The sequence below is a fragment of the Sinocyclocheilus grahami genome, unplaced genomic scaffold (assembly GCF_001515645.1).
Source record: "Sinocyclocheilus grahami isolate Dianchi unplaced genomic scaffold, SAMN03320097.WGS_v1.1 scaffold1730.1, whole genome shotgun sequence".
NCBI lineage: Eukaryota > Metazoa > Chordata > Actinopteri > Cypriniformes > Cyprinidae > Sinocyclocheilus > Sinocyclocheilus grahami.
Window position 1 is genome coordinate 39,104 of NW_015506909.1, and position 16,495 is coordinate 55,598.

Here is a 16,495-nt window from a genome sequence, read left to right on the forward strand (position 1 = left end):
ACATGGATTATATATGAAACAAATAAATGTTTAGTTTGATAGTTTGACAAACAATTAATTGCTTCCAATCTTAAAAAAATAACACGCAAGCACAACTGCACAACTTTTACTGTAATGCTTTTTAAACAACATCAATATAGAAAAATAAGTAGAGCTATTTTTGAACATTAGATAGTTTGATCTGTGTACAAAATATTTGTTCATGTTGCATGTATTTTCTTGTACAGTATATTTTGTATGCTACTCAAAAGTCAAAGGGCATGTACTACCCTTCCCCCACATAGCTGTATGCTGTACAGTGATGTGGGGGAAGGGTCACCTCCTTTTGACACCTCTCACCCCAAAGGTTACAAACAACAACCAAGGCAGACAGGTAGAAAGAGCAGCCACACAAGATGACCTCCAGAAAAAGAAGCAATATTTGGCTTCACTTTGATGAGGCTGGACCCCAGAAAGCAAAATGCAAGCTTTGTAGCATTATTTTGCCAGCCCAAGGAGGATCAACATCAAATTACAGAAGACACTCGCAAACAAAGCATCCAACTGCATTGCTTGTGCAAGTGAGACAAGAGGAGTCTACAGAATCAACATCAGCCTCTGCTTCTACAGCTGCCGTCTCTTCTGATACTGCTTCTACTTCTTCTGCATCCACATCTGGAACTGGCACCAGTGTCCAAAGTACAAGACCGAGTCAAATAACAAGCTTTGTGAGAACACCAATTGGCCCTGTCTGACAAAGCAAAGTTGATGAGGAGTTGGTCAAAATGATTGCACTGGATTTACAACCTTTTTCAATTGTTGATGACACAGGATTTAGAAGATTATTGAAGGCACTTGATCCATCATACGTTTTACCAAACCGAAAGACCGTATCAAACAATCTGGTACCACAGCTCTACAGCAAAATTAAAGAAGAGGTGATGGTGAAAGTCAGCAGAGCTTCAGCTGTGTGTCTGACCACTGATTGCTGGACATCAAGGACAACTACTAGTTTTATGGCAGTCACTTGTCATTTCATTGATGAAAGTTTTACACTTTCATCATTTCTTCTGGACTGCTTCTCATTTACAGAGAGGCATACTGCTGACAATCTGGCAGCTGAACTTAAAAAGATTTGTGATGAGTGGGGAATCGCAAACAAAGTTGTTGCGTGTGTCACTGACAATGCCAGCAACATAAAAGCAGCTATCCGGAAAGCTGAATGGAAGCACTTGCCATGCTTTGCCCACACTTTAAACTTAATTGTGAGGGAAAGCTTAAAACCCATTCAGTGGATACTGGCAAAAGTGACGAATGTTGCTGCAATCATTGCAACACTTGCATTGGTCAACCCCAGCCTTCCAACCCTGACACTTGAAGAGTGGGACATAATCAATAGATGTGTGTGAGATTTTGAAGCCCTTTGAAGAAGTCACTGTTGAAATCAGTGCTGAAAGTTATGCATAAATGAATTTAACATATAACTGCTGCCACTGGTGAAATACTTTAAGTGTATGACATATTTCAACCCACCTGGTTTATGCTTATTTCCTTCTCATATACATATACACATTTGATCTAATTAAGTTATTTTGTCTTTTTATTAAAACAGATATGTGACTGCATCCAAGGTCATTTTGATGGCAAGGGGATTGCAAAAAATTGTCCAGCGATTGCAGGGTGCTGTGCTGTGTAACATGGCCCAGTTATTGCAATGATGAACACACTGGCTGAGGACATGCAAAATCGCTTCCACAATAGAGCATTTTCGTCTGCTTTCTGAGGCTACCCTTCTTGACCCCACATTTAAGCAAAGGGCCTTTCATGATGCTGCTGCAGCAGATGACGCAGCCAAAAGCATAAGTGCAGCTGCTGCAAGGGTTTGGTCCAGTACAGATGAGCAAACTCAAGCTGAGCACACATCTCCTCCAGCCCCTCCGTCTTCTGAACAGCAATCTTCAATCTGGGAGGATTTTGATGAAAGAGTGGCTGATGCGGTCAGCATCAGCAACCCAACATCCACCAGTTGCCGAAATGAGAGGGTATCTTGCAGAGACCTTGATTCCAAGAACGGAAGACCCACTGACTTGGTGGAAAGCAAGGCAAGCAGTATATGAAGGGTTGACAGCTGTCATGAAAACGAGGCTTTGCATTGTTGCTACATCTGTGCCATCAGAGAGAGTGTTTTCGAAAAAAAACAGGTCAGATTATTTCAGAAAGACGAAACAGACTGAGTCTTAACAAAGTTAGGCAGATTGTTTTTCTGAATTCAAACCTACCCTCATAAGAGAGGGTCAAGCTGCATATTGTTACAGCTTTTCACTACAGTGGTTAAACCCTCTGTTTAAAACTCCCTTTGCACTTTTTTTTTATAATGCACAATAACTTTTGTAATTTACAAACAACAGGCAGTACCTGTTCAATATAGTGTGTAAAACATTTAGAGTTAATTACAGTGTGTAAATGCACTTTTCCAGCAGTTGTTCTTTGTTCAAATTATTGTATTGTTTGAACACTTTAATTCAATTTTATTAAAACATTGTTTATTTAATACAAACTCAATTTATGAATGCTTCATCATTAACTATAATGACAGTAGGCCTACAGGTATTTCATAAATCATCCCTTGTTTCCTGTTAAACATAGCGTCTCAATTATTATGGTCCAACACCCCTAACCGAGATCATAAAAACCCCTTTAACAGAATCCATCAATTGCTTCAATCACATGATCATACAGTGATAAGACTGTAACTAAGCCATGAAAACATTTCCAGTATGTTTTATATTATCACACTTTCCGATGTTCAACAAAACTTGACCAATGTGCTTTGCGTTCTCTTGGAAAACCACACGCATGCGCAGTATCATCGGTTCATCGGTTCTCAAATCGGACATGTCCGAAAGAAACAGTTCTCGGTTGTGTACTGGTGATCCGAAAACCATTGCAACCGATTCTTGACTCGAGAACGAGAACCATGACAGGCCGTGTACGTTCATTCGTGTGCGCCGCGCATGCTCACTCAGCAGTATCAGCTGCTCGTGCTCATCATCATCATCAGTTCTCTCTTTACAGCAGGTTAAGACAGTGAACCTGTTGGACTAACAGAATAACTCCGGGATGTTGCTTTATTTCGAGTCAGAGGGAGTGTCAGGCACGTCAAAAAGTGAGTAACTTTAGTTAATGTGGCTTAGTGTTTGCTTCCTGGAGATGCGAACTGTTTCGAACGATTCAGACCGATTTGGTGAACTGGTTCGACCGGTTCACTGAAAAGAACCGGTTAAAAAGAACGATTAGTTCGCGAACCGGACATCACTAATGGGCCCGAGACGCAGCTCACTGATCCAGGCACCATCGTTGAGCAGAGGCATGCGGGTGGATCGTTTCCTTTTATTCTCTAGCATTAAAACATGCATGTTTTTGCCTTATTAACTTTATGAACAAACGTATATGTGTATTAGCAGTGTTTGCTCAAGTGAAACAAGTTGTTAACATGAACATCTGCTGTTTACTTGTCTCAATGTACACACTTTTATAGCATGAACATGTGTATCGTTTCATTTGGTTAACTAAAGGTGTTTGTTTCAAATCTCTTCACCCGTGGGAGGACGCCAGCGCACAGAAGCGCTCTTTGTTTACACGAGTTCAGAGTTACTGCTAGTTTTAATGTTAAACAATGCAATTCACTTCATAAACTAACTTACATCATTAAAAAGGTCTACGACTCAAGCTTCATATCGATCTCGACTTCGTTTTTCATTTACATAACTCCTGGCATAAATTAAGAAATTACTGTAACCGCACAGAAGCGCTCTTTGTTTACACGAGTTCACAGTTACCGCTAGTTGTAATGTTACAGACACTTCATAAAGTCACTTACATAATTCAAAAGGTCTACGACTCGAGCTTCATATCGATCTCGACTTCGTTTTTCATTGTCATAACTCCTGGCATAAATGAAGAAATTACTGTAACTGTTCAGTTTTACAAAAATGAAGCTCGAGTCTTTTTGGTTTAGTTTTGTCGTGGCCACGAGATATTAATTCGTGGGAACGTGATATGTCGTGGCCATGACATCCTATTGAGGGAACAACTTCTAGTTGATAGTATATGCTACCATATATTTTGCTAATACTGTAAACGCCTGACAATTATGCCAATAAAGTTTTGACTTTATGATTGCATTGACACCTGTATGTGACCATAAATGAGTGGTGTTTTCATTTACAAATGAAACTACGCAAATTATTCATTTCTAATTCTAGTATTTATAATTATCGGGTTAGGGTATTTATAGGGTTATTGTTACATTCATCCTCTAAACTGCACTTACAGTACAAATTCCTGTCATATAGCATCATCAAAGCCAAATGATGACAATGGTTCTTCAATCGATTTAGACTTAAGATGCTTTTGGGAAACGCAGCCCTGAACGTTAAGTACAGACATCGAAATGAACGGAACAAAACATTGAAATACATAACAACGAATATAACGATATTACCAATAATAATAATAATAATAACAATAAAATACATGGACTTGCAAGACTTGCGGGATGGGTCAAACACATTTCTTGTAGGCCTATTTTATTTCATGTACTTTATTTAACATTTATTCATAAGCAACTTGATTCGAATGCTGTCTACATCGCGTGCAATACTAGGGATGCTCCGATCAGCCTTTTTCGCTTCCGATACCGATTCCGATACCTAGGGTTCGGTATTGGCCGATACCGATTCCAATCCGATACCAGTGAAGTTTTTTTTCTCCTCATTTCAATAAATGTAGAATTTATATATCTCTGTGTGTGGAACTGATAATCATTCTTTCACAATCTACTAGATACAGACTACTTCATTATAAAGAAAAATAAAATAAACAAATATGAAAAAATATAGGCCTATGTATATTTATAATCTATACCTCAACGGATATATATATATATATTTTAAAAAGTTATGCCATTTTACAAACATATATAATGTTTGTAAAATGATACAGCTTTTTAAATATCTGAAAGTACACTCTTAATATCAGTCAGTCAAGCAGTCAAGCATTATAATATGATAATCAAGTATTATTTAATAATAGAAGTTTAGTAATTAGAATTAAAACTTGGTAACCATGAACTTAGGACTGGTGCTGGTGCTTTTTTTGGTCATTCAGTGTTCCTGTAAAAAAAATGAACAATAACACTGATAAGATATTATTTGGTAACCATGAACTTAGGACTAGTGCTGCTGCTTTTTTTTGGTCATTCTGTGTTCCTGTAAAAAAATAATAAAAAAAACAATAACACTGATAAGATATTATTATTATGATACGAATTCTACTAATAAGAACAATATAAAAACGCACTAGGGATTAATGAGCTACTGGGTTCATGAATATGCGTTGTGTGCGTTCGCTCGAACTGATTCGCTGAAATCAAAACAGGGACGATAATAGGTGAGCACCAGCCAATGAGATTGTCGTTTGTGCATTAGTTCCGCCCGAAAACCCGGCAGTTCTTAAAAGCTGAAGAATTGTTTTACAGGAAAATACAACAAAATTGAAAATATAGCTGTGCTAATCATATACTCAGCCTCCAACTCACACACTGGCGAGTAAAATCTGAGAATTGATTAGCCATTAGCTAATATTAGACATCATTTAGTCGCCCAGAGTGAAGATTTAGTCACATATGCGAGTGATTTACTCGCAATACAGAGAGTTGACAGTCTATGAGCACGAAGCACATTGTAAGTGCTTCTTGTTAAAAACTGCAAAGCACAAAGGGAAGAGAAATTGATGCGTAGTGTATTATATCTGTGCGACGGTTATTGAGCCTTTCTTTTAATAGTTTTAAATTTCAGTTACTGTGCACGTTAAAAACAATTTATTGTCTTTTCTACGCCCGTGTTTTGTTCTCACAGACAAAGCAAGTAAAAAAACAACATTAAACTCCGGCAAGAACATAAAGTCCTTTTTGCAAAATCATAGACATGTATTTACAAATCAAGTATAATGGGAACACAGAATGATCTTGGAGAGAGCTTTACCGAGCTGACTGCTGTAACCGAACGCGACCAGGGTTTAAAGGCTTAACGAATGACTGACAGCCACAGCAGGAGAAAAGAGTTTGTGTGAACTTTAAGGTAAGGACTTAAATATTCATATGTAGCTCACATTAAGCTATCGTATGGCTTCAGAAGTAACACAGAATAATTCGCACAATGGAGGAAAAAAAATAAAAAATCTCGGATTTGGATCGGTTCTCTCTGACTAATACCTGATCCGAGAAAAATGGCAGTATCGGAGCCGATACCCGATATGAATATCGGATCGGCGCATCCCTATGCAATACAGTCCCGTAGCCTAGGACTATGGTTAACACTTAAACCACCAGAGGTCGCTGTATACCTAAAAGCGCCAGCGGGTACAATGTACCCATGCACATGACTAGTGTTCTGATATGGCTAAAAAACCGATGTCACCGTATTATGCCACTGTCTTCACAATGTCTAGAGTCATAAAATGGTTCTTTTTCTAGTCATCAACTATGTTTTTGTCCTGTTGTTTTAAGTTCACGCCTATTTTTAAGCAGGTTACACTAATCACTTTTCTTAATGGTGAATATAAACCAGCCTGCAATGACAACGACAATTACAAGGAAATAAATACACATTTGGGTGGTGTCATATTACAATAACATGTTTTAAGATAACCCATGTTTCTTCAATTACTAAAAGCCAGCGGGTACAATGTACCCATGCACATGACTAGTGTTTTGATATGGCTAAAAAACCGATGTCACCGTATTATGCCACTGTCTTCACAATGTGTAGAGTCATAAAATGGTTCTTTTTCTAGTCATCAACTATGTTTTTGTCCTGTTGTTTTAAGTTCACGCCTATTTTTAAGCAGGTTACACTAATCACTTTTCTTAATGGTGAATATAAACCAGCCTGCAATGACAACGACAATTACAAGGAAATAAATACACATTTGGGTGGTGTCATATTACAATAACATGTTTTAAGATAACCCATGTTTCTTCAATTACTAAAATACCCTAAATAGCCTATAATAAGCCATAATAATTCACCACACTGCATGTATGCACTAGGATGTATGATACGACGACAAATTCAATCGCACAGTTTCACCTAATCAATTATTTATTTGTTTAATTCTATAATTTATCATTTGAATAAGAGAACAACACCAATACACTTGGGGTAATCATACAAATGGTTTTATTCATTACATCATAATTCAGATTTTTTTCCCCCCAGGAATAAATAGCTATGCAACACAGTTAGGGGTCGACCGATATGTGTTTTTCAGGGCCGATGCCGATACCGATTATTACAGATCAAGTAGACCGATAACCGATATTTTGAACCGATATATATGTCTGGTGTAAAAATGAACATTTATGTTCAAAATTAAGAATAACAAGGGCTCTGACAAAAACTGCCTTCCCTGGTGTTGGTTGAGTGTAGTACTCCCACAGTAAACTCTTTATTTTAAAGAGTTAAACTTTATTTTTTGGCAAACAAAGGGTTTACCATTACAATTAAAACATGGAAGAAATAGCGTAGTGTGTGATTATTCTTTTAAACAAAAGTTGTAATAATTGTTGTAGTAGTTCCCCCCAGGAATAAATAGCTATGCAACACAGTTAGGGGTCGACCGATGTGTTTTTCAGGGCCGATGCCGATACCGATTATTACAGATCAAGTAGACCGATAACCGATATTTTGAACCGATATATATGTCTGGTGTAAAAATGAACATTTATGTTCAAAATTAAGAATAACAAGGGCTCTGACAAAAACTGCCTTCCCTGGTGTTGGTTGAGTGTAGTACTCCCACAGTAAACTCTTTATTTTAAAGAGTTAAACTTTATTTTTTGGCAAACAAAGGGTTTACCATTACAATTAAAACATGGAAGAAATAGCGTAGTGTGTGATTATTCTTTTAAACAAAAGTTGTAATAATTGTTGTAGTAGTTAAAGCAAAAAAAATTATTTTGACTGAAAATTTGTCCTCAGCCAAACCCCATTCCTCAGCCATACCCGTCACACTCCCAGTTTAAGAGCAGTGTTTTTCTTCTTGTAATCAAGAGCATTTGTCCTCCTAATTCAACAAAATTAAGGAGCACCTTCTGATCAATAATACAAAATTAGCCTTTCTAATATGAGGTGAAGTGATTTACAGGGGCATTTTCTTTTTATCTTTGCAATGGCATCATTTTCATCTGTCAAATTCACAAATTTGTTTATAAGCTTTTTACAATTTCTATTTAAAACAATATAAGTAGAATAAGACAAATAAGTTACCAATCATGAAATCAGAATTAATGAAAAATGTATTTGTACTACAGAGGTGGCACAAAAAGAACACAACTTGGAAGTACATTTTCAGACGTTCAGTGAGACTCAGAGGTGGCATGAGTGCAATTAAATTCATACATTCATGTGGCCCGTGGCAGTTCTAGTGTTCATATAATCATTTAATAATGTAATAATTTGTTTTATCTCAAATTTCTTACTTCAAAATTAAATATTCATAAATACATATCTGTTAATCCCAGGTTGATATGGCCACGTGGGCATTGTTTATTTATTGTTTATACATTACATTTATAAGAAATTTAAAGATTTTTCATTTTGTTACAACTTACAGTCATTTCTTCATTTATGCCAGGAGTTATGTCAATGAAAAACAAAGTCGAGATCGATATGAAGCTTGAGTCGTAGACCTTTTTAATGATGTTAAGTGACTTTATGAAGTGAATTGCATTCTTTAACATTACAACTAGCAGTAACTCTGAACTCGTGTAAACAAAGAACGCTTCTGTGCGCTGGCGTCCTCCCACAGGTGAAGAGATTTGAAACAAACACCTTTAGTTAACCAAATGAAACGATACACATTTTCATGCTATAAAAGTATGCACATTGAGACAAGTAAACAGCACATCTTCTTCTTAACTTCTTTAACTTGAGCAAACACTGCTAATACAGTGCTAATAATGCTAATATGCTAACACTGTATCTGTTTGTTCATAAAGTTAAGTTCATAAAGACGAAAACATGCATGTTTTAATGCTAGAGAATAAAAGGAAACGATCTACCCACATGCCTCTGCTCAACAATGGTGCCTGGATCAGTGAGCTGCGTCTCGGGCCCATGACGTCACTTCCGGGGAGGCATGCCCAGGCCTGTTGTACACGCCCCCGTCCCTTGACTCCACCCCCATGTCAAAATAGTGCCAGAAAGCGAGACGCGCAGAAACGTGAAGCGCAAAGGGAAAAACGGTATGGCAAGCTCAAACTTGACCGAAACGCAAAATAAAAGCAGCGTTGCAAATAAATTTGTAGATATGGCCATGGAAAATATGTATTGCAAAAGCATTGCTTTTGTGCCGTTTCTTTTCTATTTTGCAATTCTTGATTTTTGTATGCAAAAAACACTTATTTTCGTTTGCAAACCTTTCTTTTCTTTTGCAAAACTTGATTGTCTTTTGCAACACTTTATTCTTTTGCATATAAATGTGGCATTATATTGACTCCATACAGAAGTACGTTAAAACACACGTATACACTTTTTTTCATCGTCTTGTATGAATTATTTGAATGTTACTTGCTCACTTTCCTAGTAAAGCTGTGCTAACCAGTATTTTCTTCCCGCAGTGCGCTGGCAGACCGGCGGGGAGACTCGTGAAGACGAAATCAAGCAGTAAGAGAACATTACATTGTTAGGTCAACTTTAAAATGCACGTCATCACCTTCTTTGTTTTATACCAATGCTATCTGTAAGGTATAAATGCGTTTGGGTGAATAAATGTCTGTAAGAACATCGGATGGACTGTATTTGTGTCATTTTGTTAGGTTAATGCTTCAGCTACAGATGATGTGTTGCGCAATTGTTAATTGGGTTTCTTTCTTTAGTAATGGCATTCATTTTCGCTACATAAGATACCTGTCTGTTATGTAGTGCCCTGTTATACTGCATTACTGTGTAATATTTATGGTTTCTATAGCCGTGGCATCATTATGATGGTATCAAGAGATGGATTCATTCATGTAGGACGCCACTCAAGGCCTAGGTGTAAAATGCACGGCCCGCCACTGATAAAATGTGTGTGTTTGTATATAAAACAACAAAATGCGTCCTAGCACTTCCACTGTGTCCAATATTCCAACGCTCATAAAAAGTGTTCCTTTAAAGGTTAGCTCATTCTTTCCATTGATATGTATTCTGAGTGACTCTGACTATCACCGTCTTCATTTCCAGGCCATTTTACTGTTTGATTAAAGAGAAAACTACAAGCAAAATCACCCCAAACATCAAACTCCATTGTTGCATGTGGATTATTTCCGCCTATTCAATCACTCATCAAAAATGTCCCTTTATAGGTTAGCTCATTCGTTCAATTGATATGTATACAGAGTGACCCAGACTATCACTCGATTCATTTTCAAGCCATTTTACTGTATAGTTTCAGAGAAAACTAAAAGCAATATCACACCAAACAACAAAATGCGTCCTTGCACTTGCACTGTGTCCCATTTTCCAAAACTCATCCAAAGTGTCCCTTTATAGCAGGGTTCCTCAAATCTTGCCCTGGAGGTCCAATGCACTGCAGAGTTTAGCTCCAACCCTGATCAAACTCAGCTACCTGTGATTTTCTAATGATCCTGAAGACGTTGATTAGCATGCTCAGGTGTGTTTGATTAGGGTTAGAGCTAAACTCTGCAGGAAAGTGGATCTCGTGGGCGAGATTTGAGGATCCCTGCTTTATAGGTTAGCTCGTTCTTTCAATTGATGTGTATTCAGAGTGAGTCTGACTATCACTGTACTCATTTTATAGCCATTTTACTGTATAGTTTGGGAGAAAACTACAAGCAAAATCACCCCAAACGTCAAACTCCATTGTTGCACTTGGATTATTTCCACCCATTCAAACATTCATCAAAAGTGTCTCTTCATAGACCCTTTATAGCTTTTATTAACGACTAAAATACAGAAATAAGTTGTCATAGGAATGAAAAGCTCATTCTTTTCATTCACATGTATTCAGAGTGACCCAGACTATCACTGTATTTATATTCAAATATTTTTACTGTATAGTTTTGGAGACAATTCTGGGCAAATTCACCCCAAGTGTCAAAAGTGCATAAGCAACTTTACATTATGTCCTACATTCAAACACTCATGCAAATCTTTCCTTTATAGGTTTGCTCATTCTTTTAACTGATTCCCGTTCACGGTGGCCCTGACTATTACTGTATTAATTTTCAAATATTTTTACTGTGTGCTTTTGGAGAACATTAATGGCAAATTCACTCCAAAAAAAACAAAGGGCATTCTCGCAGCTGCACCATTTTCAAACACTCATTCAAATCTTTCCTTTATAGCTTTGCTCGTTCTTTTAATTGATTCCCATTCACAGTGATCCTGACTAATTTAGTGTTCATTTTCACATCTTTTTACTGTATAGTTTGGGAGAAAATTCATGGCAAATTCACCCCAAGTATCTACGTGCACCTTTGCACTTTTACATCACGTCCCATTTTCAAACACGCATCCAAATATTTCCTTTATAGGTTGCCTCGTTCTTTCAATTGCTTCCTGTTCACAGTGTCCCCGACTATTACGGTATTAATTGTCAAATAATAAGTCATTAAGAGCACAAAAATAAGTCTACAAAGTTCTATTTCACGACATTTCAAATACGACCTGGCTCAACTCATTTAGCTCTTGCATCCTGTTAAATGCCCTAATTTGGAACATGTGCCTTATCTTTTCAGTTCAAAAACACAAAGTATTATACAACAAACATTTGCTATTATTATTATTAGTCTATTATCATTTCAGTGTGAATTGTACAAAACAGTCATGTTCATGATTTCATGGGAACAAATTGTTGCTTTCCTTTTATTTGTTTTTGTTGTACAGAAAGCTTGTAACCAATTCTAGTCCGCATGCCTCTGCAGAACTCCTTGGTGTAATTCTGCCACAGCCTCTGGTGCAGCTTACTCCTATAATCATTTCATGATGACAATAATGCATTTTATTAGGCACCTTTCAAGGCTCAATGACACCTTAAAATAACAGTAGGCTATTAATTGATCGACTGCAATACAACCGAATGGAATTTCAACACTTTTATTAACGACTAAAATACAGAAATAAGTTGCCACAGGGATCATGTAACCCGTGTTATGACATTTCACAGATACAAATGCAAATATGTCATTTTTTAGGCTATTCCACAAAAGCCTAATATGAGAAGGTGATTTCAGGTGTATGCATCGGTGCGCACAAGACGATCAATACATGTTCACAGGTGTTGAAGCCACGGTAGGCACTGTTGTGCAGTCTGATGGGATGTACAACAGCATGCCCAAAGTGCTGTTATTTCTTAAGATGCACAAAGTTGTTTTCTGAAATAAGGCAAAATAAATACATTTACAATTTATATCAATTGCATGTATTTCTATCAAATGTATCATATTTATACAAGTACATCAAATAAAGTCAAGTAAAATTACAATACGAGTGTGATCATTTTCAAACAACGGCACCGATACTATATTACTTTTTCTTTGTGTCCTTACCTGATCGGTGTCTTGTTGTATCTGGATTTTCATCTCAATACAATTGGAATCGATCAGTTACAGGTAAGTCACAGGTAAGGAGAAACAACAAATGGCTGATGACGTAATGATGATTACGGTAAACAAATAGCTTTGCAGCCATCACCACCATAAACAAATACAACAACCTCAGGGCTATAAAAGCAAAGACATTTAACTAAACGTTAGAAATTAGTAACCGTGGACACAAAATAAGGACTGCTCAAAGGGGTGATGAACATAATCGGTTCCTAAGGTTCAAATGAACATTTTAACTTCATTAAATGTGACGCTAACAATTTCAATGCAAGAACAGGTTGAGTGTATGTCACGTGTGCGTGTTCCCATTGAGTTCCTGTTTGCCCTTATTTGGTCCTTCCCGTTCCTGTCCTCATTGTATGAATTGGTTTCCAGCCGTGTTTCTTTAATTAGTTAATTTGCTCCAAGGTGTGTCCCATTGGTGTCTGTATTTATAGTGACTCCCATTCAGTGTTTCTTTGTCTGCTGTTAAATGTCGTGTTGCCGTGTCTCCAAAGTTCCCTGTGTGTTCACATTACATTCCATCTTCCTAAATATTCTCCTGCGTCTCCTTCGCGTCCGACTGTAACATGACAGTATGACGTCAGAAGAGTATTTCCCAGCAATTTTGTCCAATACTATATATAAAATAAGAGTCACTTTGATATGGTAATAAGCATGGTCATGGTCAGGCCCATATTGTGCCATAATTCCTTCTAAAACCAAAACTTTATGTTAGAAAACGGGACATGAGTGCAACGATACACTCTATAAAAACATTTTTGGAGTGAGTTTGCGTTTCCCAGAAACTGTCAAGTAAAATTACATGAAAATTAATCCTTTGAAAATGAGTAATGGTGCAACTGGTACAATGCACTTTGTTTTTTTAAGTGATTTTGCCATTCATTTTCTTCAAAACCATACAGTCAAAAACACTTACAATTAATACAGTAATAGTCAGGGTGACTCTAAACAGTCACCCAAAGAACGAGCAAACCTGTAAAGGAAAGATTCTTATGAGGGTTTGAAAATGGGACATCATGTAAAAGTGCTTATTCACTTAGATGCTTGGGGTGAATTTGCCTTTACTTTTCTCAAAAACTATACAGTACAAATATTTGACAATTACTACAGTAATATTCAGGGTCAATGTGAACAGGAATCAATTGAAAGAATGAGCAAACCTATAAAAGGAAAGATTTGTATGTGTGTTTGAAAATGGGTCATAGTGCAACTGCTACAATGCACTTTGTTTTTTGGAGTGAATTTGCCATTCCTTTTCTCCAAAACTATACTGTACAAATATTTGACAATTCATACAGTATTAGTCAGGGTCACTGTGAAAAGGAATACATTGAAAGAATGAGCAAACCTATAAAGGAAAGATTTATATGACTGTAGCAGTTGCACCATTGGCAATTTTCAAACAATGCACTTTGTTTTTTGGAGTGAATTTGCCATTGATTTTCTCCAAAACCACACACTGCAAATATTTGACAATTAATACAGTAATAGTCAGGGTCACTGTGAACGGGAATCAATTGAAAGAATGAGCAAACCTATAAAGGAAAGATTCAATATAGGACATAATGTAAAAGTGCTTATGCACTTAAGACACTTGGGGTGAACTTGCCTTGACTTTTCTCCAAAACTATACAGTTAAAATATTTGAATATTAATACAGTGATAGTCTGGGTCACTCTGAATACATGTGAATTGAAAGAATGAGCTCACCTATAAAGGAACACTTTTTTATGAATGTTTGGATATACGGAAATAATCCACATGCAACAATGGAGTTTGATGGTTTGGGTGAATTTGCTTTTAGTTTTCTCCAAAACTATACAGTAACATGCCTTGAAAATGAAGACCGTGATAGTCAGGGTCACTCTGAATACATATCAATTGAAAGAATGAGCTAACCTTTAAAGTAGGGCTGGACGATATGGCCAAAATTTATATCACGATATATTTCTTAATTTCGGTCGATACAATATAATTCCGATATCGATATGAACACTATTAAAAAAGCCTCATAAAAACGGCCACAACAGATGTCTGTGCATACAAACTTATGAAAAATGAATTTGCCAACTCTATGACACCTCATATAAAACCATATAATACTTTAGAAAAAAAAACAGCACAAATAAATTAATGTTCACCTTTTATTTGTATTTAGCCTTCATACAAACAAGAAATGTGAAGTCACTGTCAAATAAACATCTCAGACTCACCTTATTAATTAATATCTTCTAACATACTAGTCAAAAGATTTTTATTGTTTTTAAAGAATTCTCTTCTGCTCACCAAGCCTGCATTTATTTGATCCAAAATACAGCAAAAACAGTAACATTTTGAAATAATTTTACTATATAAAATAACTCTTTTCTATTTGGAAATATTTTAAAATGCAATTTATTCCTTTGATTTCAAAGCTATATTTTTTTAGCATCATCGCTCCAGTCACATGATCCTTCAGAAATCATTCTAATATTCTGATTTGCTGCTCAAAAATCATTTATTATTATTGTTGAAAACAGCTGAGTAGAATTTTTTCAGGTTTCTTTGATGGATAGAAAGTTCAGAAGAACAGCATTTATCTGAAATAGAAATTGTAACATTATAAATGTCTTCATCATCACTTTTGATCAATTTAAAGCATCCTTCCTAAATAAAAAGTATTAATTTCTATAATTTCTTTCCAAAAAAAAAAGAAAGAAAGAAATCATACTGACTCCAAGCTTTTGAATGGAATATTGTATAATGTTACAAAAGCTTTTTATTTCAGATAAATGCTGATCTTTGGATCTTTCTGTTCATCAAAGAATCCTGAAGAAAAAAACTCTACTGTATATTGATAATCAGCGAATCAGCATATTAGAATGATTTCTGAAGGATCATGTAACACTGAAGACTGGAGTAATGATGCTGAAAATTCAGCTTTGATCACAGGAATAAATTAAATGGTCGTTAGACCATTAGACTGTGTATCATGCCAAGCCACAGTATTTTATGTTACGTGCCTTTGAAAATGCCAGAGAAAGCTTTAAATCACGGCTATATGGGAACAACGCTATACTGTATTCAAATGCGATATGGAAGCGTCATGTTATTCAATATGGAAAAAAAAGCAAAAAAAAGTAACTGACTAATAAATAACTGAACTCAACCTCATAATAAACATGTGTTTGTGTAATAGGTTAAATTGCCGTCACACAACAGCCAACAGCATTTCCCAGTTTTTCAGTCAAGCCGATGTATATGAGCTGCTCTGTGGATCTAACGATGATAATGTTTTGATATTGTAAACAAAAAATGTGGAATACTGACATTTGAAATTATTTAAAAAATATAAATGTGAAATTTAAACCACCAGTAGATGGCAGCAAGTCACTGTTAGAGTCATTGCGATTGAACCGAATCATTTAAAGGTTGATTCATTCAGAAACGAAACACCGTCATGTTTTTGTTTATTGAACTGTATATTAATATCACATAATTTTAACATCACATTTGAAATCATGTTGATTTTTGGAGAAAAGAAACGACAATGATATATAAATGATATTTATATAAACTATATAAAATTATATAAATAGATGAATGAAGTTATCTCAGGACGAGACCGCCCTGATTGTAAAGCAAAACCTGATTGGCTATAAGCGAGATCGTGCTACGATTGGTCAGCGAATGGGGCTGTTCTCTGATTGGCTTGAGTAGACGGTGGGTGGAGTCCCCGTATTTGTGGATTGTCAGCACGTCTTGACGCAAGAAATGTTTCACAATTCGCAAATGCACAGGACGCGATTCACAAATAAATGCCAGGCAAAGTTGTGGTTGTGACATAAATATATATTTGTGAAT

At 36.2% G+C, this 16,495-nt stretch overlaps 1 protein-coding gene across 5 annotated transcripts in view; it reads right to left on the reverse strand.

Moving 5' to 3' along the window:
* LOC107572287 (carboxypeptidase M-like) overlaps positions 1–16,495 on the reverse strand; it is a 52,994-nt gene that overhangs the window by 29,546 nt on the left and 6,953 nt on the right. Inside the window, exons 2-3 of one of the 5 annotated variants that reach the window (XR_001607317.1) lie at positions 12,593–12,861; positions 12,173–12,418 (exon numbers count right to left, since the gene is read on the reverse strand). The exons of 2 other annotated variants lie outside the window; for them this stretch is intronic. The gene's annotated coding sequence lies outside the window, so the exon portion shown is untranslated. Of the gene's footprint in view, positions 1–12,172; positions 12,419–12,592; positions 12,862–15,126; positions 15,138–16,495 lie in introns of those variants that run through there. 2 more of the 5 variants (XR_001607316.1, XR_001607318.1) reach the window with 2 other exon arrangements.